This window comes from Theropithecus gelada, chromosome 18 (assembly GCF_003255815.1).
Source record: "Theropithecus gelada isolate Dixy chromosome 18, Tgel_1.0, whole genome shotgun sequence".
Taxonomy (NCBI): domain Eukaryota; kingdom Metazoa; phylum Chordata; class Mammalia; order Primates; family Cercopithecidae; genus Theropithecus; species Theropithecus gelada.
The window spans coordinates 51515284-51527994 of record NC_037686.1 but is presented as its reverse complement, the minus strand read 5'-3'; the positions used below and the strand labels follow the sequence as shown (position 1 = coordinate 51527994).

The following is a 12711-nucleotide window of genomic DNA, read 5'->3' as shown; positions in this document are numbered from 1 at the left end:
CCTGTAGTCCCAGCTACTCGGGAGGCTGAGGCAGGAGAATGGCGTAAACCCGGGAGGCGGAGCTTGCAGTGAGCTGAGATCCGGCCACTGCACTCCAGCCTGGGCCACAGAGCCAGACTCCGTCTCAAAAAAAAAAAAAGATACTGCCTGATATATTACCTGAGACTGGGTAATCTATAAACAAAAGAGGCTTAATTGACTCGCAGTTCCCCATAGCTGGGGAAGCCTCAGGAAACTTACGATCATAGTGAAGGCAAAGGGGAAGCAGGCACCTTCTTCACAAGGCGGCAGGAGTGTGAGCCAAGGGAAAGCCCCTTATAAAACCATTCAATCTTGTGAGAACTTACTAGAGAACAACATGGGGGAAACCGATCCCATGATCCAATCACCTCCTACCAGGTCCCTCCCTGGACATGTAGGGATTACAATTCAAGGTGAGATTTGGGTGGGGACCCAGATCCATACCGTATCAGTGCCTGCTTTCATTTCTTTTGGGTACATACCCCGAAGCATAATTGCTAGATCATATGGTAATTCTAGGGTTAAGTTTTTGAGGAACGGCATTACTGTTTTCTACAGGATTGGCGCCATTTTACGTTCCCACCAGCAATGTACAAGGATTCCAATTTCCCAACATCCTCACCAATTGTTATTTTCTGTTCTGTTTATTTGGATATTAGCCATCCTAATGAGTGACAGCGAAATTTTACTTACATGAAGGAACTCATTCTCCAGTGATACCCAAGGAAATAAAGGGGACCATTCTGCACTTGGCTGAAGTGAGCATTTTCTTATCTGGAGAGGAGTAGCCCGGGGCCCTCCACTGGAGATAGGGTGGGTGCCCTCCACTCCATCTTCCCTTCTTGGAAACTTGCAGAATTTCTTGTGTTATTCTTGGGAGTGTGATGTGTATAAATAGAATGGAAGGAGGGAAAAAGAAAAGGTTGAGAGCCAGTTCAGAAAGATGCTTGTCATATATTTGGTTGATCTTACTTTTTCAAACTTGTACAGCTTGATGGCTGTGAGCAAATATTTCCACTAGGAATCTGTTGACATTTCCACCATTCTTCTCTTCTTTTTCTGTTCTGTTTTTTTCTGCCTAGTCTTTCAGTGTCAATCTTGTGTTAATTTCAGTATGCATTCTGTCCTCATGCATAAATTAGGTATGGTTTTCTGCTCTTTATTTGAAATTGCCTATTTCTATTGTAAATTACACCAATCATAATTTCCACTTTACTGTTTTTCTCCAGACATTTTTGCTTTTATTACAAATTCATAAATTAAAAGTCAACTGCTCTCACTCCCAAAGATTAAAAAGATAAAAGCCTGCAATTTGGTGGACACCAATCATCAAATATGCATGTTACACTGAAGAACTGGCTTTGCAATGCTGCAGTCCTACTCTTGGGTTGGTGAGGAAGAATGCATGGTTATAGGGGATCCCGAGCTCTCAGTATCTCAGTAGTGCCAGTACAGCTGGGAATCCAAGGCAAAATGTGAACACAGGCATCACGAGGCAGAATTCGAGTTGTGCAGTAATCAGCCAGATGATCTGCAACACACAGATGCTAGCTTTTTTTTAGATAACCACCAAAATAGAAACACAAAGTTTACACTCAAAGAACACTCAGGGCCCTTAGTGGAAAAATAGCTGCATTGTGCCAGTTATGAATTCTGTTGTTTTTGGTGGTCACAATTTACCGTAGTCGCGCTTAACCATAATTTCACTTTCTACCGTTTCAGTTACCTTCGGTCAATTAAGGTCCAAAAATATTAAATGGAAAATTCCAGAAATAAGCAATTCATAAGTTTTAAGTTGCACCTGCCATTCTGAGTAGTGTGATGAAGTCTCGCACCTGCGATGGGATTCCTCCCTTTGTCCAGCATCTCCATGTCATAGATGTCCCCACTCGTGAGTCACCTCAGAGCCTTCTCAGTTATCAGATCAGCTGTCTATGGATTTCAGTGCTTGGGTTCAAGTCACTCTTATTTCACTTTATCATGGCCCCATTGCGCAAGAATACTGATGCTGGCCGGGTGTGGTGGCTCACACCTGTAATCCCAGAACTCTGGGAGGCCGAGGTGGACGGATCACCTGAGGCCAGGAGTTCAAGACAAGCCTGGCCAACATGGTGAAATCCCGTCTCTACTAAAAATAAAAAAATTAGCCTGGGATGGTGGCGCATGCCTGTAATCCCAGCTAGTCGGGAGGCTGAGGTAAGAGGATCACTTGAGCCCAGAAGACGGAGGTTGCTGTGAGCTGAGATTGCGCCGCTGCACTCCAGCCTGGGACAAGAGAGTGAGACCCTGTCTCGGAAAAAAAAAAAAAAAAGAATAGTGATGGTGGAAATTTGGATATGCCAAACAGAAGTTGTAAAGTGCTTGTTTAAGTGAAAAGGTGAAAGTTCTCGACTTAACAAGGAAAGAAAAAAGCCGGTGCTGAGGTTGCTAAGATCAAGAGTGAGAACGAATCTTATATCCATGAAATTATGAAGAAACAAAAAGAAATTCATGCTAGTTTTGCTGCTGCACCTCAAATTGCAGAAGTTATGGCCACGTTGCTTGATAAATGTTTACTTAAGATTTTAAAAAGGCATTAAAATTGTGGGTGAAAGATATGAACTCAAACATTTCTTTTTTTTTTTTTGAGATGGAGTGTTACTGTTTCCCAGGCTGAAGTGCAGTGGCACAATCTTGGCGCACTGCAGCCTCTGCCTCTGGATTCAAGCAATTCTTCCACCTCAGCCTCCTGAATAGCTGGGATTACAGGCACCCACCACCATGGCCGGCTGATTTTTTTGTTTTTTGTAGTAGAGATGGGGTTTCCCCATGTTGGCCAGACTAGTCTCGAACTCCTGACCTCAGGTGATCCACCCACCTTGGCCTCACGAAATGCTGGGATTACCGGTGTGAGCCACTGCACCTGGCTGCAACCTCATGAAAAAAAAATATATATATATATTTTTTTACTATTTATAATATTTTTAAAAAATTATGGTTTTTGGCCAGCCGTGGTGGCTCACGCCTGTAATCCCAGCACTTTGGGAGGCCAAGGCAGGCGGATCATCTGAGGTCAGGAGTTCAAGACAAGCCTGACCAACATGGAGAAAGCCCGTCTCTACTACAAATACAAAATTAGCTGGACGTGGTAGGAGGTGCCTGTAATCCCAGCTACTAGGGAGGCTGAGGCAGGAAAAATTGCTTGAACCCAGGAGGTAGAGGTTGTGGTGAGCCGAGATTGCGCCATTACACTCCAGCTTGAGCAACAAGAGCAAAACTCTGTCTCAAAAAAAAAAAAAAAAAGAAAAAATTATGGTTTTTGGCTGGGTGTGGTGGCTCACGCCTGTAATCCCAGCACTTTGGGAGGCCGATGCAGGTGGATCACGAGGTCAGGAGTTCAAGACCACCCTGGCCAACATGCTGAAATCCCATCTCTACTAAAAATACAAAAATTAGCTGGGTATAGTGACGTGTGCCTGTAATCCCAGGTACTCGGGAGGCTGAGGCACGAGAATCGTTTGAACCCGGGAGATGGAGGTTGCAGTGAGCCAAGATCGTGCCACTGCACGATCTCGCCCAGGCTGGCAAGAAACGTATATATATATGTTTTTATTTTTCCACTTTTGTCTCCGTAGTATCAAATATGTTTCTACTGATGGCAATTGGGTTTGGTACTATCTGTGGTTCAGGCCTCCACTGGTGATTTTGCAGTGTACCCCCTGCAAATAATGGGGGACCACGATCCTCTCCTGCTCATGTTTGGATTAAGTTAATGCTTTAAAATTATGAAATCTGGTCAGGCACAGTGGCTCACACCTGTAATCTCAGCACTTTGGGAGGCTGAGGCGGGCAGATCACGAGGTCAGGAGTCCCAGACCAGCCTGACCAACATGGTGAAACCCCGTCTCCACTAAAAATACAAAAATTAGCCAGGCATGGTGGTGTGCACCTGTAATCCTAGCTTCGTGGGAGGCTGAGGCAGGAGAATTGCTTGAATCCAGAAGGTGGAGGTTGCAATGAACCAAGATCGCACCACTGTACTCCAGCCTGGGCAACAGAACGAGACTCTGTCTCTGAAAAATAAAAAATAAATAAATAAATAAATAAATTAAATTAAATAAAATTATGAAATCTGCAGTGGGGACCGGGCGCGGTGGCTCAAGCCTGTAATCCCAGCACTTTGGGAGGCCGAGACGGGCGGATCACGAGGTCAGGAGATCGAGACCATCCTGGCTAACACGGTGAAACCCCGTCTCTACTAAAAAATACAAAAAACTAGCCGGGCGAGGTGGCGGGCGCCTGTAGTCCCAGCTACTTGGGAGGCTGAGGCAGGAGAATGGCATAAACCTGGGAGGCGGAGCTTGTAGTGAGCTGAGATCCGGCCATTGCACTCCAGCCCAGGCGACAGAGCGAGACTCCGTCTCAAAAAAAAAAAAAGGAAAAGAAATCTGCAGTGGGGCCAGGTGTGGTGGCTCACCCAAGGAAGGGTGGACCAGGGCGTAAATTGTTAGAAAACTCACTTGAAATGGGAGGTGTGAAAGTAAATATTTGCAAACATAGATGATATTCCACAGTAGCCTGAATGGAGAGTGACATTTGGTCACAAAGAATCCCGGATTGCCTGGGGTGGAGACTATAAACATGACTAATAGATAAATGTGTCTATTATTTCACCATGTTTTGGCAGAAGCAACCTCAAAAGAAAATCTATTATAAGGCTATCAAGCTTCATTAATACAACTGACTGTTTTCAAAATAGGCCCATTTTCCCAGCTACTTAGCAAGATGAGGGAGGAGGATCCTTTGAGCACAGGAGTTCGAAGCCACCCTGGGCAACATAATGAGACTCCCATCTTTAAAAAAGAAAAAAAAAAAACCACAGGCTCATTAAAAAAAAAATTGCCAAACTGCATACTCATCATCTTCTGCTAACAAGGCACCAGGAAATCTCTGGAATAAAAACTGATATAAATAACTCTCAGTTAATTTAAAATCCCACATGGGTTCTCTGCTTGCATCCTGACTTTTCCTCATTTTGCTACTGGCTTCTGTCACTGGATTTTCAAGGAGTGGTAAGGAAACAAGGGAAGACCAAAAATTCTATTTTAGCTTCTTGGTAGAGGGTTTTGAGAAAGAACTTGTCAAGAAATTTTGAAAAGCGGTTTTAGGATGATCCGTGGGTTTTAATGAGCCCAGCAATGGGTGTTGAGACAAGGGTATAATAATAACAAAGAGAATTAAGTGCCGGCCCCGTGGTTCACGCCTGTAATCCCAGCACTTTGGGAGGCTGAGGCAGGCAGATCACGAGGTCAGGAGTTCAAGACCAGCCTGACCAACATGGTGAAACCCCATCTCTACTAAAAATACAAAAATTAGCTGGGCCTGGTGGCGGGTGCCTGTAATCCCAGCTACTCAGGAGGTGAGGCAGGAGAATTGCTTGAACCAGAACGCGGAGGTTGCAGTGAGCCGAAATTGCACCACTGCACTCCAGCCTGGGCGACAGAGTAAGACTCTGTCTCAAAAAAAAGAAAAAAAAAAAAGAGAATTAAGCAATCTAGCTTAAGAAACAGTATATCTAAATAATCACACTGGGATTTTTTTTTTTTTAATTTAATATATTTTTTATACTTAAAAAAAAAGTACAGGCGGGATTTCACCACGTTGGCCAGGCTGGTCTCAAACTCCTGACCTCAAGTGATCCACCTGCCTCTGCCTCCCAAAGTGCTGGGATTACAAGAGTGAGCCATCATGCCCTACCTGTTTTATTTGTTTCTAGAGATGCAGGTCTCACTACCCTGCCCAGGCTGAACTCAAACCCCTGGGCTCGAGGGATCCTCCTACCTCAGCTTCCTGAGCTGGGATTGTAGGTGAGTGCCACCACCCCAAGCCAGGATTTGATTTTAATTCCAATTCTGAAATCCTTTCTCTGCCTGGAAGTACTTGCCTCATGGCCATTAGGAAACTGCTTCTCAGGACAGGCACAGTGGCTCACGCCTGTAATCCCAGCACTTTGGGAGGCTGAGGCGGGTGGATCACGAGGACACGAGTTCAAGACCAGCCTGGCAAAGATGGTGAAACCTTTTCTCTACTAAAAATATAAAAATTAGCCAGGCGCAGTGGCAGGTGCCTATAATCCCAGCTACTCGGGAGGCTGAGGCAGGAGAATTGCTTGAACCTAGGTGGCAGAGGTTGCAGTGAGCCGAGACACACCACTGTACTCCAGCCTGGTAACAGACTGAGACTCCGTCTCCGGGGGGGCGGGGGGGGGCGGGAAAGGAAACCGCTTCTCTGAGCAGGCCTTGAATGTTTTCTGGCCTTCAACAGGCCCCTAGTGCCGGGAGTGGTGGCTCAAGCCTGTAATCCCAAAACTTTGGGAGGCTGAGGCAGACGGATCCCTTGAGGTCAGGAGTGGGAGACCAGCCTGGCCAACATGGTGAAACCCTGTCTCTATTAAAAATACAAAAATTAGCTGGGTGTGGTTGCAGGCGCCTGTAATCCTAGCTACTCGAAGGCTGAGGTGAAAGAATTGCTTGAACCCAGGAGGCAGAGGTTGCAGTGAGCTGAGATGGGACCACTGCACACCAGACTGGGCAACAGAGTGAAACACTGTCTCAAAAATAAGTAAATAAATAAAATAAACCTCTTTCCTTTATAAATTACCCAGTCTTGAGTATGTCTTCATGAGTAGCATGAGAATGGACTAATACACCATATATCCAGCAATTTTACTTCCAGGTATATAATCCAAAAGAAATGAAAGTGGGAACTCAAACAGATTTGTGTATATCCATGTTCATAGCAGTACCATTAAACACTGCCAAAAAAGCAACCCAAGCATCCACTGATAGATGAACAGATAAACAAAATATTATGGAACATTATTCCATATGACGGAATATTATTCTGCCTGAAAAAAGAAAATTCTGCCAAATGCTTCCACATAGATGAACCTTGAGGACTTTATGCTAAGTGAAATAAGCCAGTCGCAAAAAGACAAATACTGTATGGTTCCATTTATATGAGGTACCAAAAATACACAGTTTTGGACACAGCCAAACCATATAGTATGGTAATTCAATTTTTGAAGAACCACCATATCGTCTGAAAACAATCCTTTTATCTTTTCTTTACCCAACTGTTTCCCATCCTTTAAAGTCCTGATCTAGTCCAGGAAGTCCTCGATCTCCTCTAGTCTTTCTACTTGATGTTTTGTACCTTGCAATTTGGCAGCTGACTAAATGCTCCCCTGTATTACATACATACATACATATATATATATATATATTTTTTTTTTTTTTTGGAGACAGAGTCTTGCTCTGTCACCCAGGCCGGAGTGCAATGGCACGATCTCAGCTCACTGTAACCTCTGCCTCCCAGGTTCAAGAGATTCTCCTGCCTCAGTCTCCCAAGTAGCTGGGATTATAGGCGCCCACCACACCCAGCTAATTTTTTTGTATTTTTAGTAGAGATGGGGTTTCACTATGTTGGCCAGGCTGGTCTTGAACTCCTGACTTCAGGTGATCTGCCCACCTCAGCCTCCCAAAGTCCTGGGATTACAGGCGTGAGCCACTGTGCCCGGCCTGCTCCCCTGTATTATCTAGTCTTGCTTCTGCTGTGTGTCTTGGATTCAATTGTAAACTGCCTGTAAGAACATGAGTCTTGCCCAGGACTCCTATTCCCCTGCTGCATGTAGCTCAGAGAAGTCTACACTGCAGGACATCAGATACCAGGAAAAACCACTGATTGTCTGAAGTATCATTAGCAGGAGGTGCAAGACCATAAGTAGTCATCTCTTCCATTTTAAGGCGTTTGACAGACAGCAAAGCTAGTCAGGAATAGAACTCAGGAGAAGCTCCCGTATGAAGTAGGAGGTGCAGAGGGTAGGAGCTGAGATAAAGGGAGTTGGGCTGGCACCGACTACTGATTAAATAACACTGAGTTTTCATCTTGGCTGTAGTGCCTACTAGTGTGGCTTTGTGGCCCTGGACAAACTATTTAACTTCCTGAAGTCATAGTGTCACTGTAGGTAGCTAGTCAGGCATGAGCAGGGCAGAGAATGCGGCCCACCCACCCACCCACACACCAGGAATGTCAGGCAACCATCAGGTGATGGTCAGGCGGTTGTTAACCCTCTCTCTAAAATAATAATTGGTCCCAGCCAGCACCAGGGAAAGGCAGTCTCCCAATAAACAGAAATACCTAAAGCTGGTGATCGGCAGCTTCCCGATAAGATCTCAGGAGTCCGATGACTGGGCCCGAGCATGCGCATTAAGAAGCAAAATGGTAGGCCTGGCTCGGTGGCTCAGGCCTATAATCCCAGCACTTGGGAGGCTGAGGTGGGGAGGATCGCCTAAGGTCAGGAATTTGAGACCAGCCTGGCCAACATGGTGAAACCCCATCTCTACTAAAAATACAAAAACACAAAAATTAGCAGGGCATGGTGGCACGTGCCTCTAATCCCAGCTACTCAGGAGGCTGAGGCAGAGAATGGCTTGAACCTGGGAGGTGGAGGTTGGGGTGAGCCAAGATCGTGCCACTGCACTCCAGCCTGGGCAACAGAGCGAGACTCTGTCTCAAAAAAAAAACAAAAAAAAAGGGCCGGGCGCGGTGGCTCAAGCCTGTAATCCCAGCACTTTGGGAGGCCGAGACGGGCGGATCACGAGGTCAAGAGATCGAGACCATCCTGGCTAACACGGTGAAACCCCTTCTCTACTAAAAAATACAAAAACTAGCCGGGCGAGGTGGCGGGCGCCTGTAGTCCCAGCTACTCGGGAGGCTGAGGCAGGAGAATGGCGTGAACCCGGGAGGCGGAGCTTGCAGTGAGCTGAGATCCGGCCACTACACTCCAGCCCAGGCGACAGAGCGAGACTCCGTCTCAAAAGAAAAAAAAAAAAAAAAAAGCAGCAAAATGGTGGTAGAGTTTACCTGGTATATGACCTTCTAGGAACATTTAACTGGTAAGAGTAGAACGCCTCAAGTGAGCATGCGTACAACTCTAGTAAACACACACTGCGCATGCTCCCCTCCCAAGCGCTAGCTGGCCACTGCGCATGTGGACAGCCCACCCCAAGGGAAGAACACAGGAGCGGGGATGCAAGACCCCGGAAGTACGCCAATGTATAGAACCCCAAGTCAAAAAGTCAAACCACACACTTGATCTCTGAAGTTGCCCACTTGGCCCTCTTCCAAGTGTACTTTCCTTGCTTTCATTCCTGCTCTAAAGTTTTTTAATAAACTTTCTCTCCTGCTCTAAAACTTGCTTGGGTCTCTCCTCTGCCTCATGCCTCTCAGTCGAATTCTTTTGTCTGAGGAGGCAAGAATTGAGGTTGCTGCAGACCCGTAGGGATTCACCACCCATAACAGTAGTTGCCCATCGGCAAAATGAGCGTGACGAAACGTCCACTTCCCAAGCTCTTGATGAAGCTAACTTGGACAGTGTTCACAGAAGATGTTGGTCGCCTGCCCTTCTCCTTCAAAGCCTCCTTTGTCTCTCAGTGTTCTGGATTGAATTGGTAATCATAGGTTTTGGTTTTCTTCTGTTTCTCACTTTCTGGGAGTGTGAGATTGGAGTTGTGTTTTAAGATGTAGGTTTTATTATTATTCAGGTATGGTGAGGCCAACAGATCAGGAGGTGACTACCATTGAAAAGATAGCTTTTATACGCAGAGTTCCTTAGAAACAGGAGCCTCAGGAGCCTATCAGGTAACACGAGGTCGGTCAGGAGGCAGAAAGGGCCAGGGGAAAGCAAGGGTGAGAACCTCTACTGTGGTTTTCACAGGAGGGACTGGGCATGGCAGGGTCAACAGGGAAGGCAGGTTTAGGATTGGCCAGTTGGAATAATTTCTGCAGGCTCTGAGGTTTAGAGGGTGTCTTGAGTCATCTGGTATCTGGTCCTGGGATGATTGGGGCAGAATAATTTTGCCCCCTGGAGTGTAAGAGCCAGGTAAAGAAGGTGGCTTGGAGTATGGGACCTGGATCCGTTAGTTTGTATATGAAAGTCCCACGACCAGGGGACGAGTTTGCTGTCTCTAAAAATTGGCTAACCCTGGGAAGGGCAGTCTCTTCCAAGTCAGTGAGCCCCCAGATACCAGAGCATCAAGAATATAGAAAATAGGCCGGGCGCGGTGACTCACGCCTGTAATCCCAGCACTTTGGGAGGCTGAGGTGGGCGGATCACAAGATCAGGAGGTTGAAACCATCTTGGTTAACACAGTGAAATCCTGTCTCTACTAAAAATACAAAAAATTCTGGGCATGGTGGCAGGCGCCTGTAATCCCAGCTACTCAGGAGACGGTCGCAGGAGAATGGCGTGAACCTAGAAGGCAGAACTTGCAGTGAACTGAGATCGGGCCACTGCATTCCAGCCTGGGCCACAAAGTGAGACTCTGTCTCAAAAAAAAAGAAAGTAGAAAAAAGAAAGAAAATAATAAAATTGGCCAGGTGCGATGGCTCACGCCTGTAATCCCAGCACTTTGGGAGGCCGAAGTGGGTGGATTACCTGAGGTTGGGAGTTCGAGAGCAGCCGGACCAACATGGAGAAACCCCATCTCTACTAACAATACAAAATTAGCTGGGCATGGTGGCACGCGCCTGTAATCCCAGCTATTCGGGAGGCTCAGGCAGAAGAATTGCTTGAACCCAGGAGGCAGAGGTTGCGGTGAGCCGAGACTGCGCCATCACACTCCAGCCTGGGCAACAAGAGAGAAACTCCATCTCAAAAATAAAAATAAAAATAAAAATAAAATAATAATGATAAAATATAATCAATGCAGCTAGTGAGTGGGGGAAGCAGACCGGCTCTCCTGTGGTTCCTATGATCCAGAGTTCCTTGACCTAACCCTGCCTGTATACGGGGCTACTTAATCTCCCGCCTGAGAATAATAACCATTAGGAAAATGGCCTCTCTTTCCCCCGGTTCCACAAAGATTCTGACTTTCCTAGACCCCGTCAGCAATCTGCTCTCTGCTGTCTTCACATAGAAAGGTTTTAAACTCATAATGATAAGTATCTCAGAGAGGTTAAAAAATGACCTCGATGGGAAGAGAGTAAAATCGTCCCTGAAAAATTTCAACGCAGATGGCTGTCTTTCAAAGAGGAGACCTTAAAAAAGAGAGATAAACGCGTAAACTAATAAACAGCATAACAAAACATATTTCCAAACGAGGGTTGCCGCTCAGCTGTAAAACCTCATTGAAGTCTAATCGTGATAAGAGACTTTGAAATAATAAACCTAGCTGCAAATTAGGAATGCCTGCTAATGTAGTAATTTCTACCTAAGAGGCTTTGTGTCCAAACATGTCATTTGAGACTCCAGGCAGACAAAGGAGGATGCCCTTGGAAACAGGGCTGCCATTCAGCCCGGCAGCCCGAGGGCATTGGATTTCCTCACTGGGCTCAATAACATTTTCAGCCACATTAGGCACCAGCTTCAGACCTGGTGGGAAGCAAATTTAAGTGTCTCTTTTAGTGAAAAACAAAGAGAATGCTGTATTTCACAAAAGAAAGAAATTCGATCACTCTTTGGATTGGCAGACCTGGAATCTTAATGATTAAATTTGACAGTAGCTTGTGCTTCTAGAAGTTGATTTATTTTACTATTTTAAACTATGGGATCCTTCATGAATTTGCGTGTCATCCTTACAAAGGGGCCATGCGAATCTTCTCCATATTGTTCCAATTTTGGTATATGTGCTGCCAAAGCAAGCACAGAAGTTGATTTTTAAAGACATTTTTGGGCTCAGAAAACTTAACCCAAAGGGATGGAATGCCCCAGATCTTCTACTGAGCACAGATTCTTCAACAGCCTAGGAAAAATGTTTATCCTATTCACATTTATCTTTGTATTCCTAGGGATAAATGAATGAATGATCCTATAAACAGAGAGGCAGTCCCGTGGCACTGATGGAGTAATAGATGACTCAACGCACCAATTCATTGATACATTTAATCATTTAGTCAATTTGAGGATATAAACTGATGGCTGCCATGTGCCAGGCATTTGACATACAGAGTTAGCAAGAGAGATCTGTGGCAAGACACAGAAATAGGGGCATCTGGGGTGGGGAGTGGAGGTTCTCATACCTGTAGGTAGAGAAGAAGAAAGGCTTTTGGGAGCTGCAGAGAAGAGAAGGATGGGAGCTGTGGGTGCAGGGGAGGGTATGCAACAATGGGTAAGGACACCCGATCCAAGAGCAGGGAGATCTCTGGTCCAACACACAAAATATACAATTTTTTTTTTTTTTTGAGTCGGAGTTTCGCTGTTGTTTCGCCCAGGCTGGAGTGCAGTGGTGTGATCTCAGCTCACTGCAACCTCCGCCTCTTGGGTTCAAGCAATTCTCCTGCCTCAGCCTCCTGAGTAGCTGGGATTACAGGCATGTGCCACCACGCCTGGCTAATTTTATATTTTTAGTAGAGATGGGGTTTCTCCATGTCAGGCTGGTCTCAAACTCCTGACCTCAGGTGATCCTGCCTGCCCCGGCCTCCCAAAGTGCTGGGATTACAGGCATGAGCCACCACGCCCGGCTACAAAATGTAAACTAAAATACTAAGAAACCAAGGATTGAGGGGTGAATGGAAAATATTTACTATCAAGCAAAGGACCCTAGACCAGTCTAGAGTCTAGGCTCTAGGGGATGAATTTAGGAAAGGTGAAATGGTGTCTTTTAAAGCTAAGGGATCATGAATGATCTCTGTCCCAATTTAGAAGAGCAG

General features: G+C 45.8%; 1 non-coding gene across 1 annotated transcript; it reads right to left on the bottom strand.

Annotated features, from left to right (window-relative positions):
* Positions 1 to 11600: 11600 nt before the first annotated feature.
* On the bottom strand, positions 11601 to 11707 carry LOC112611807. Its single transcript, XR_003116768.1, has one exon. It is a non-coding gene; the product is annotated as a U6 spliceosomal RNA (small nuclear RNA).
* Between the last annotated feature and the right edge of the window lie 1004 nt (positions 11708 to 12711).